A 10,000-nucleotide genomic window follows, 5' to 3' on the forward strand; every position below is an offset into this window, starting at 1 on the left:
GTGCGAACGGCTGTTGCGCCGTAAAGTGTCCGACCCGGCTGGTTCCTCCGGTCGGCCCGAACGAGCGAAAATTCGGCCTCTTCCCCTGGAGGTCCGGACGACTTTGACGAATATTTTCTAAGTGCCAACGGCTGTTCCGCCGTAACGTGTCCGACCCGGCCGGTTCCTCCGGTCGGCCCGAACGAGCGAAAATTCGGCCTCTTCCCCTGGAGGTCCTGTCAAGTTTAACGAATATTTTCTAAGTGCCATCGGCTCTTCCGCCGTTACGTGTCCGACCCGGCTGGTTCCTCCGGTCGGCCTGAACAAGTGAAAATTCGGCCTCTTCCCCTGGAGGTCCGGAACATTTTGGCGAATATTTTCTAAGTGCCATCGGCTCTTCCGCCGTAAGGTGTCCGACTCGGCCGGTTCCTCCGGTCGGCCTGAACGAGCGAAAATTCGGCCTCTTCCCCTGGAGGTCCTGTCAAGTTTAACGAATATTTTCTAAGTGCCATCGGCTCTTCCGCCGTAAGGTGTCCGACTCGGCCGGTTCCTCCGGTCGGCCTGAACAAGTGAAAATTCGGCCTCTTCCCCTGGAGGTCCGGAACATTTTGGCGAATATTTTCTAAGTGCCATCGGCTCTTCCGCCGTAAGGTGTCCGACTCGGCCGGTTCCTCCGGTCGGCCTGAACGAGCGAAAATTCGGCCTCTTCCCCTGGAGGTCCTGTCAAGTTTAACGAATATTTTCTAAGTGCCATCGGCTCTTCCGCCGTAAAGCGTCCGACTCGGCTGGTTCCCGATGTCGGCCAGAACAAGTGGAAATTCGGCCTCTTCCCCTGGAGGTCAGTTGAAGTTTAACGAATATTTTCTAAGTGCCAACGGCTGCTCCGCCGTAAAGCGTCCGACTCGGCTGGTTCCCGATGTCGGCCAGAACAAGTGAAAATTCGGCCTCTTCCCCTGGAGGTCCGTTCAAGATTAACGAATATTTCCTAAGTGCCAACGGCTGCTCCGCCGTAAAGCGTCCGACTCGGCTGGTTCCCGATGTCGGCCAGAACAAGTGAAAATTCGGCCTCTTCCCCTGGAGGTCCGTTCAAGATTAACGAATATTTTCTAAGTGCCAACGGCTCTTGCGCCGAAAAGCGTCCGCCTCGGCTGGTTCCCGCGGTCGGACACAAAATGTGTCAATTCGGCCTCTCTGAGGTACCAGGGGTAGGCTTTATGTACTTGGTCCCCCCACTTAGTGTACTCATCACTTTACCCCCCTTTCGCAAAATATAGTCGGCACGTATGTGCAGAACTGTTTATTTTCATTTTAAAAATTGTCTAAGTGCCAGCGGAAGCTGTCACACGAACTGTCCGAGCTACCACGGTGCCCATCCCGGGCAGTGACGGCAAAAGGCCGATGTGTGTTTGATGGAAGTCTGAATAATTTCTAAGTGCCAACGGCTCAACCGCCGTAAAGTGTCCGCCTCGGCCGGTTCTCCCGGTCGGCCCGAACGAGCGAAAATTCGGCCTCTTTCCCTGGAGGTCCGGAACATTTTGGCGAATATTTTCTAAGTGCCAACGGGTGCTCCGCCGTAAAGTGTCCGCCTCGGCTGGTTCCCCCGGTCGGCCAGAACAAGTGAAAATTCGGCCTCTTCCCCTGGAGGTCCGGAACATTTTGGCGAATATTTCCTAAGTGCCAACGGCTGCTCCGCCGTAAAGTGTCCGCCTCGGCCGGTTCACCCGGTCGGCCAGAACAAGTGAAAATTCGGCCTCTTCCCCTGGAGGTCCGGAACATTTTGGCAAATATTTCCTAAGTGCCAACGGCTGCTCCGCCGTAAAGTGTCCGACTCGGCCGGTTCCCCCGGTCGGCCAGAACAAGTGAAAATCCGGCCTCTTCCCCTGGAAGTCCGGCCGAGTTAAGGCAAATATTTCCTAAGTGCCAACGGCTGTTCCGCCGTAAAGGGTCCGACTCGGCTGGTTCCCGATGTCGGCCAGAACAAGTGAAAAATCGGCCTCTTCCCCTGGAAGTCCGGCCGAGTTCGGCGAATATTTCCTAAGTGCCAACGGCTGTTCCGCCGTAAAGAGTCCGACTCGGCTGGTTCCCGATGTCGGCCAGAACAAGTGAAAATCCGGCCTCTTCCCCTGGAGGTCCGGAACATTTTGGCAAATATTTCCTAAGTGCCAACGGCTGCTCAGCCTTAAAGTGTCCGACTCGGCTGGTTCCCGATGTCGGCCAGAACAAGTGAAAATCCGGCCTCTTCCCCTGGAAGTCCGGCCGAGTTAAGGCGAATATTTCCTAAGTGCCAACGGCTGTTCCGCCGTAAAGAGTCCGACTCGGCTGGTTCCCGATGTCGGCCAGAACAAGTGAAAATCCGGCCTCTTCCCCTGGAAGTCCGGCCGAGTTAAGGCAAATATTTCCTAAGTGCCAACGGCTGTTCCGCCGTAAAGAGTCCGACTCGGCTGGTTCCCGATGTCGGCCAGAACAAGTGAAAATCCGGCCTCTTCCCCTGGAAGTCCGGCCGAGTTAAGGCGAATATTTCCTAAGTGCCAACGGCTGCTCAGCCTTAAAGTGTCCGACTCGGCTGGTTCCCGATGTCGGCCAGAACAAGTGAATATTCGGCCTCTTCCCCTGGAGGTCCGGAACATTTTGGCAAATATTTTCTAAGTGCTAACGGCTGTTGCGCCGTAACGTGTCCGACCCGGCTGGTTCTCCCGGTCGGCCCGAACGAGCGAAAATTCGGCCTCTTCCCCTGGAGGTCCGGAACATTTTGGCGAATATTTCCTAAGGGCCAACGGCTGCTCCGCCGTAAAGAGACCGACTCGGCTGGTTCCCGATGTCGGCCAGAACAAGTGAAAATTCGGCCTCTTCCCCTGGAGGTCAGTTGAAGTTTAACGAATATTTCCTAAGTGCCAACGGCTGCTCCGCCGTAAAGTGTCCGACTCGGCTGGTTCCCGATGTCGGCCAGAACAAGTGAATATTCGGCCTCTTCCCCTGGAGGTCCGGAACATTTTGGCAAATATTTCCTAAGTGCCAACGGCTGCTCCGCCGTAAAGAGTCCGACTCGGCTGGTTCCCGATTTCGGCCAGAACAAGTGAAAATTCGGCCTCTTCCCCTGGAAGTCCGGCCGAGTTCGGCGAATATTTCCTAAGTGCCAACGGCTCTTGCGCCGAAAAGCGTCCGACTCGGCTGGTTCCCGATGTCGGCCAGAACAAGTGAATATTCGGCCTCTTCCCCTGGAGGTCCGTTCAAGATTAACGAATATTTTCTAAGTGCCAACGGCTGCTCCGCCGTAAAGCGTCCGTCTCGGCTGGTTCCCGATGTCGGCCAGAACAAGTGGAAATTCGGCCTCTTCCCCTGGAAGTGCGGCCAAGTTTGGCGAATATTTCCTAAGTGCCAACGGCTGCTCCGCCGTAAAGCGTCCGACTCGGCTGGTTCCCGATGTCGGCCAGAACAAGTGAAAATTCGGCCTCTTCCCCTGGAGGTCCGTTCAAGTTTAACGAATATTTTCTAAGTGCCAACGGCTGCTCCGCCGTAAAGGGTCCGACTCGGCTGGTTCCCGATGTCGGCCAGAACAAGTGAAAATCCGGCCTCTTCCCCTGGAGGTCAGTTGAAGTTTAACGAATATTTTCTAAGTGCCAACGGCTGCTCCGCCGTAAAGCGTCCGACTCGGCTGGTTCCCGATGTCGGCCAGAACAAGTGAAAATTCGGCCTCTTCCCCTGGAGGTCAGTTGAAGTTTAACGAATATTTTCTAAGTGCCAACGGCTGCTCCGCCGTAAAGCGTCCGACTCGGCTGGTTCCCGATGTCGGCCAGAACAAGTGAAAATTCGGCCTCTTCCCCTGGAGGTCAGTTGAAGTTTAACGAATATTTTCTAAGTGCCAACGGCTGCTCCGCCGTAAAGCGTCCGACTCGGCTGGTTCCCGATGTCGACCAGAACAAGTGGAAATTCGGCCTCTTCCCCTGGAGGTCAGTTGAAGTTTAACGAATATTTTCTAAGTGCCAACGGCTGTTCCGCCGTAAAGAGTCCGACTCGGCTGGTTCCCGATGTCGGCCAGAACAAGTGAAAATTCGGCCTCTTCCCCTGGAGGTCCGTTCAAGATTAACGAATATTTTCTAAGTGCCAACGGCTCTTGCGCCGAAAAGCGTCCGCCTCGGCTGGTTCCCGCGGTCGGACACAAAATGTGTCAATTCGGCCTCTCTGAGGTACCAGGGGTAGGCTTTATGTACTTGGTCCCCCCACTTAGTGTACTCATCACTTTACCCCCCTTTCGCAAAATATAGTCGGCACGTATGTGCAGAACTGTTTATTTTCATTTTAAAAATTGTCTAAGTGCCAGCGGAAGCTGTCACACGAACTGTCCTAGCTACCACGGTGCCCATCCCGGGCAGTGACGGCAAAAGGCCGATGTGTGTTTATGGAAGTCTGAATAATTTCTAAGTGCCAACGGCTCAACCGCCGTAAAGTGTCCGCCTCGGCTGGTTCTCCCGGTCGGCCCGAACGAGCGAAAATTCGGCCTCTTCCCCTGGAGGTCCGGAACATTTTGGCGAATATTTTCAAAGTGCCAACGGCTGCTCCGCCGTAAAGTGTCCGCCTCGGCTGGTTCCCCCGGTCGGCCAGAACAAGTGAAAATTCGGCCTCTTCCCCTGGAGGTCCGGAACATTTTGGCGAATATTTTCAAAGTGCCAACGGCTGCTCCGCCGTAAAGTGTCCGCCTCGGCTGGTTCCCCCGGTCGGCCAGAACAAGTGAAAATTCGGCCTCTTCCCCTGGAGGTCCGGAACATTTTGGCGAATATTTCCTAAGTGCCAACGGCTGCTCCGCCGTAAAGTGTCCGACTCGGCTGGTTCCCCCGGTCGGCCAGAACAAGTGAAAAATCGGCCTCTTCCCCTGGAAGTCCGGCCGAGTTAAGGCAAATATTTCCTAAGTGCCAACGGCTGCTCAGCCTTAAAGGGTCCGACTCGGCTGGTTCCCGATGTCGGCCAGAACAAGTGAAAATCCGGCCTCTTCCCCTGGAAGTCCGGCCGAGTTAAGGCGAATATTTCCTAAGTGCCAACGGCTGCTCAGCCTTAAAGTGTCCGACTCGGCTGGTTCCCGATGTCGGCCAGAACAAGTGAATATTCGGCCTCTTCCCCTGGAGGTCCGGAACATTTTGGCAAATATTTCCTAAGTGCCAACGGCTGCTCCGCCGTAAAGTGTCCGACTCGGCTGGTTCCCGATGTCGGCCAGAACAAGTGAAAATCCGGCCTCTTCCCCTGGAAGTCCGGCCAAGTTCGGCGAATATTTCCTAAGTGCCAACGGCTGCTCCGCCGTAAAGAGACCGACTCGGCTGGTTCCCGATGTCGGCCAGAACAAGTGAAAATTCGGCCTCTTCCCCTGGAGGTCAGTTGAAGTTTAACGAATATTTCCTAAGTGCCAACGGCTGCTCCGCCGTAAAGTGTCCGACTCGGCTGGTTCCCGATGTCGGCCAGAACAAGTGAATATTCGGCCTCTTCCCCTGGAGGTCCGGAACATTTTGGCAAATATTTCCTAAGTGCCAACGGCTGCTCCGCCGTAAAGAGTCCGACTCGGCTGGTTCCCGATTTCGGCCAGAACAAGTGAAAATTCGGCCTCTTCCCCTGGAAGTCCGGCCGAGTTCGGCGAATATTTCCTAAGTGCCAACGGCTCTTGCGCCGAAAAGCGTCCGACTCGGCTGGTTCCCGATGTCGGCCAGAACAAGTGAATATTCGGCCTCTTCCCCTGGAGGTCCGTTCAAGATTAACGAATATTTTCTAAGTGCCAACGGCTGCTCCGCCGTAAAGCGTCCGTCTCGGCTGGTTCCCGATGTCGGCCAGAACAAGTGGAAATTCGGCCTCTTCCCCTGGAAGTGCGGCCAAGTTTGGCGAATATTTCCTAAGTGCCAACGGCTGCTCCGCCGTAAAGCGTCCGACTCGGCTGGTTCCCGATGTCGGCCAGAATAAGTGGAAATTCGGCCTCTTCCCCTGGAGGTCAGTTGAAGTTTAACGAATATTTTCTAAGTGCCAACGGCTGCTCCGCCGTAAAGCGTCCGACTCGGCTGGTTCCCGATGTCGGCCAGAACAAGTGAAAATTCGGCCTCTTCCCCTGGAAGTGCGGCCAAGTTAAGGCAAATATTTCCTAAGTGCCAACGGCTGTTCCGCCGTAAAGGGTCCGACTCGGCTGGTTCCCGATGTCGGCCAGAACAAGTGAAAATTCGGCCTCTTCCCCTGGAGGTCAGTTGAAGTTTAACGAATATTTTCTAAGTGCCAACGGCTGCTCCGCCGTAAAGCGTCCGACTCGGCTGGTTCCCGATGTCGGCCAGAACAAGTGAAAATTCGGCCTCTTCCCCTGGAGGTCCGTTCAAGTTTAACGAATATTTTCTAAGTGCCAACGGCTGCTCCGCCGTAAAGCGTCCGACTCGGCTGGTTCCCGATGTCGGCCAGAACAAGTGAAAATTCGGCCTCTTCCCCTGGAGGTCAGTTGAAGTTTAACGAATATTTTCTAAGTGCCAACGGCTGCTCCGCCGTAAAGCGTCCGACTCGGCTGGTTCCCGATGTCGGCCAGAACAAGTGAAAATTCGGCCTCTTCCCCTGGAGGTCAGTTGAAGTTTAACGAATATTTTCTAAGTGCCAACGGCTGCTCCGCCGTAAAGCGTCCGACTCGGCTGGTTCCCGATGTCGGCCAGAACAAGTGAAAATTCGGCCTCTTCCCCTGGAGGTCCGTTCAAGTTTGGGGAATATTTTCTAAGTGCCAACGGCTGCTCCGCCTTAAAGCGTCCGACTCGGCTGGTTCCCGATGTCGGCCAGAACAAGTGAAAATCCGGCCTCTTCCCCTGGAAGTCCGGCCGAGTTAAGGCAAATATTTCCTAAGTGCCAACGGCTGCTCAGCCTTAAAGGGCCCGACTCGGCTGGTTCCCGATGTCGGCCAGAAGAAGTGACAATTCGGCCTCTTCCCCTGGAGGTCTTTTCAAGTTTAACGAATATTTTCTGAGTGCCAACGGCTGCTCCGCCTTAAAGCGTCCGACTCGGCTGGTTCCCGATGTCGGCCAGAACAAGTGACAATTCGGCCTCTTCCCCTGGAGGTCCTTTCAAGTTTAACGAATATTTTCTAAGTGCCAACGGCTGCTCCGCCGTAAAGCGTCCGACTCGGCTGGTTCCCGATGTCGGCCAGAACAGGTGAAAATTCGGCCTCTTCCCCTGGAGGTCCGTTCAAGTTTGGCGAATATTTTCTAAGTGCCAACGGCTGCTCCGCCTTAAAGTGTCCGACTCGGCTGGTTCCCGATGTCGGGCAGAACAAGTGACAATTCGGCCTCTTCCCCTGGAAGTCCGGCCGAGTTTGGCGAATATTTTCTAAGTGCCAACGGCTGCTCCGCCGTAAAGAGTCCGACTCGGCTGGTTCCCGATGTCGGCCAGAAAAAGTGACAATTCGGCCTCTTCCCCTGGAGGTCCTTTGAAGTTTAGCGAATATTTTCTAAGTGCCAACGGCTCTTGCGCCGAAAAGCGTCCGCCTCGGCTGGTTCCCGCGGTCGGCCGTAATAGGCGAAAATTCGGCCTCTTCCCCTGGAGCGACCTCCAAATTTGGGCGAAATTTTTTCTAAGTGCCTAAAGGTACCAGGGGTTTGGGTACCAGGGGTGCATTACCAACTGGTCTTTTGTCAACCCATGTACTTTTTCTAGAGTACATGGGTTGGTCCCCCCACTTAGTGTACTCATCACTTTACCCCCCTTTCGCAAAATATAGTCAGAACGAGCATGGGGGACGCAATTGTTTTCCATGCAAATCAATTGGGCCTGGTCCGAGCGCTGGTAACGGCCGCCAGCAAGCGTCCCCTGCTCGGATAGCAGAACTGAAGAAGGCACGGCACTTCCAGAGAGAGAGAGAAAATTTTCTAAGTGCCACATTTCTCAAAAATTTTCAAAGTGCCACATCTCTCAAAAAATTTCTAAGTGCCACATCTCTCAAAAAATTTCTAAGTGCCACATCTCTCAAAAAATTTCTAAGTGCCACATCTCTCAAAAACTTTCAAAGTGCCACATCTCTGAAAAACTTTCTAAGTGCCACGTCTCTGAAAAATTTTCTAAGTGCCACGGCACGGCTGTGAAATATTCAAAGTCCTACAGGCATTGGCAGAATGCGCGGACGGCCGTCTGCTCCCGGCGGCCGCCGCGAAGCTACTACCCCCTCCCGGGGACGGCTGTCTGCTCCCGGCAGCCGTCCTTACCCCCCTCCCCCGTTTGCACCGCCTGAAGTTAGACCCGCCTTGGTAGGGCCCCCACCGGCCCCGGCTCGCCGGCGTTGGGTGGACGGTTCCTGCCCACTTGCGGGTCCCGGTCGCTTGGCAACCGACCGGGGAGGACCAGCCGCCTCCTTAAACACAGGCTGGAAGGGAAATCCGGTCAAGCTACGGAGGACCGGCCGCCTCCTTAAACACAGGCCGGAAGGGAAATCCGATCAAGCTACGGAGGACCGGTCGCCTCCCTAAACACAGGCCGGGCAAAAATCTGCGAATGGGCCCGTCAAGGGTAGTGGGTCATCCAAGGTGGGAGGTACCGGCCGCCTCCTTAAACACAGGCCGGGCAAAAATCTGCGAATGGGCCCGTCAAGGGTAGTGGGTCATCCAAGGTGGGAGGTACCGGCCGCCTCCTTAAACACAGGCCGGGCAAAAATCTGCGAATGGCCCGTCAAGGGTAGAAGGTCATCCAAGGAGGGACGGTACCGGCCGCCTCCTTAAACACAGGCCGGGCAAAAATCTGCGAATGGCCCGTCAAGGGTTGTTGGTCATCCAAGGAGGGAGGTACCGGCCGCCTCCTTAAACACAGGCCGGGCAAAAATCTGCGAATGGCCCGTCAAGGGTTGTTGGTCATCCAAGGAGGGAGGTACCGGCCGCCTCCTTAAACACAGGCCGGGCAAAAATCTGCGAACGGCCCGTCAAGGGTTCTGTCTCATCCAAGAAAGGGGTACCGGCCGCCTCAGAGGCCGGAGCGAAGGGGGCGAAAGGCTGTCGATGGGGAAGGATCGGGGCCACGGCTAATCTAGCGATGCCCGCGTCGGGCGGTCACTCCGACGAATGAGCGGGGCCGAATCCGGCGCGAGGCGGCCTTCAGGCACGTGGTTCGAGACGACCTCACCCGGCTCTAGCCCGGAGGATCGGAGGCAACGGCCGTCTCCTTAAGCTAAGGCCGGACGAAAATCTGCGGATGCGGTCCATCCAAGGCAGACGGAGGTACCGGCCGCCTCGGTAAACAATGCCCGGGCAAAAATCTGCGAACGGCCCGTCAAGGGTTCTGTCTCATCCAAGAAAGGGGTACCGGCCGCCTCAGAGGCCGGAGCGAAGGGGGCGAAAGGCTGTCGATGGGGAAGGATCGGGGCCACGGCTAATCTAGCGATGCCCGCGTCGGGCGGTCACTCCGACGAATGAGCGGGGCCGAATCCGGCGCGAGGCGGCCTTCAGGCACGTGGTTCGAGACGACCTCACCCGGCTCTAGCCCGGAGGATCGGAGGCAACGGCCGTCTCCTTAAGCTAAGGCCGGACGAAAATCTGCGGATGCGGTCCATCCAAGGCAGACGGAGGTACCGGCCGCCTCGGTAAACAATGCCCGGGCAAAAATCTGCGAACGGCCCGTCAAGGGTTCTGTCTCATCCAAGAAAGGGGTACCGGCCGCCTCAGAGGCCGGAGCGAAGGGGGCGAAAGGCTGTCGATGGGGAAGGATCGGGGCCACGGCTAATCTAGCGATGCCCGCGTCGGGCGGTCACTCCGACGAATGAGCGGGGCCGAATCCGGCGCGAGGCGGCCTTCAGGCACGTGGTTCGAGACGACCTCACCCGGCTCTAGCCCGGAGGATCGGAGGCAACGGCCGTCTCCTTAAGCTAAGGCCGGACGAAAATCTGCGGATGCGGTCCATCCAAGGCAGACGGAGGTACCGGCCGCCTCGGTAAACAATGCCCGGGCAAAAATCTGCGAACGGCCCGTCAAGGGTTCTGTCTCATCCAAGAAAGGGGTACCGGCCGCCTCAGAGGCCGGAGCGAAGGGGGCGAAAGGCTGTCGAT

Source organism: Syngnathus scovelli, unplaced genomic scaffold (assembly GCF_024217435.2).
Source record: "Syngnathus scovelli strain Florida unplaced genomic scaffold, RoL_Ssco_1.2 HiC_scaffold_350, whole genome shotgun sequence".
NCBI lineage: Eukaryota > Metazoa > Chordata > Actinopteri > Syngnathiformes > Syngnathidae > Syngnathus > Syngnathus scovelli.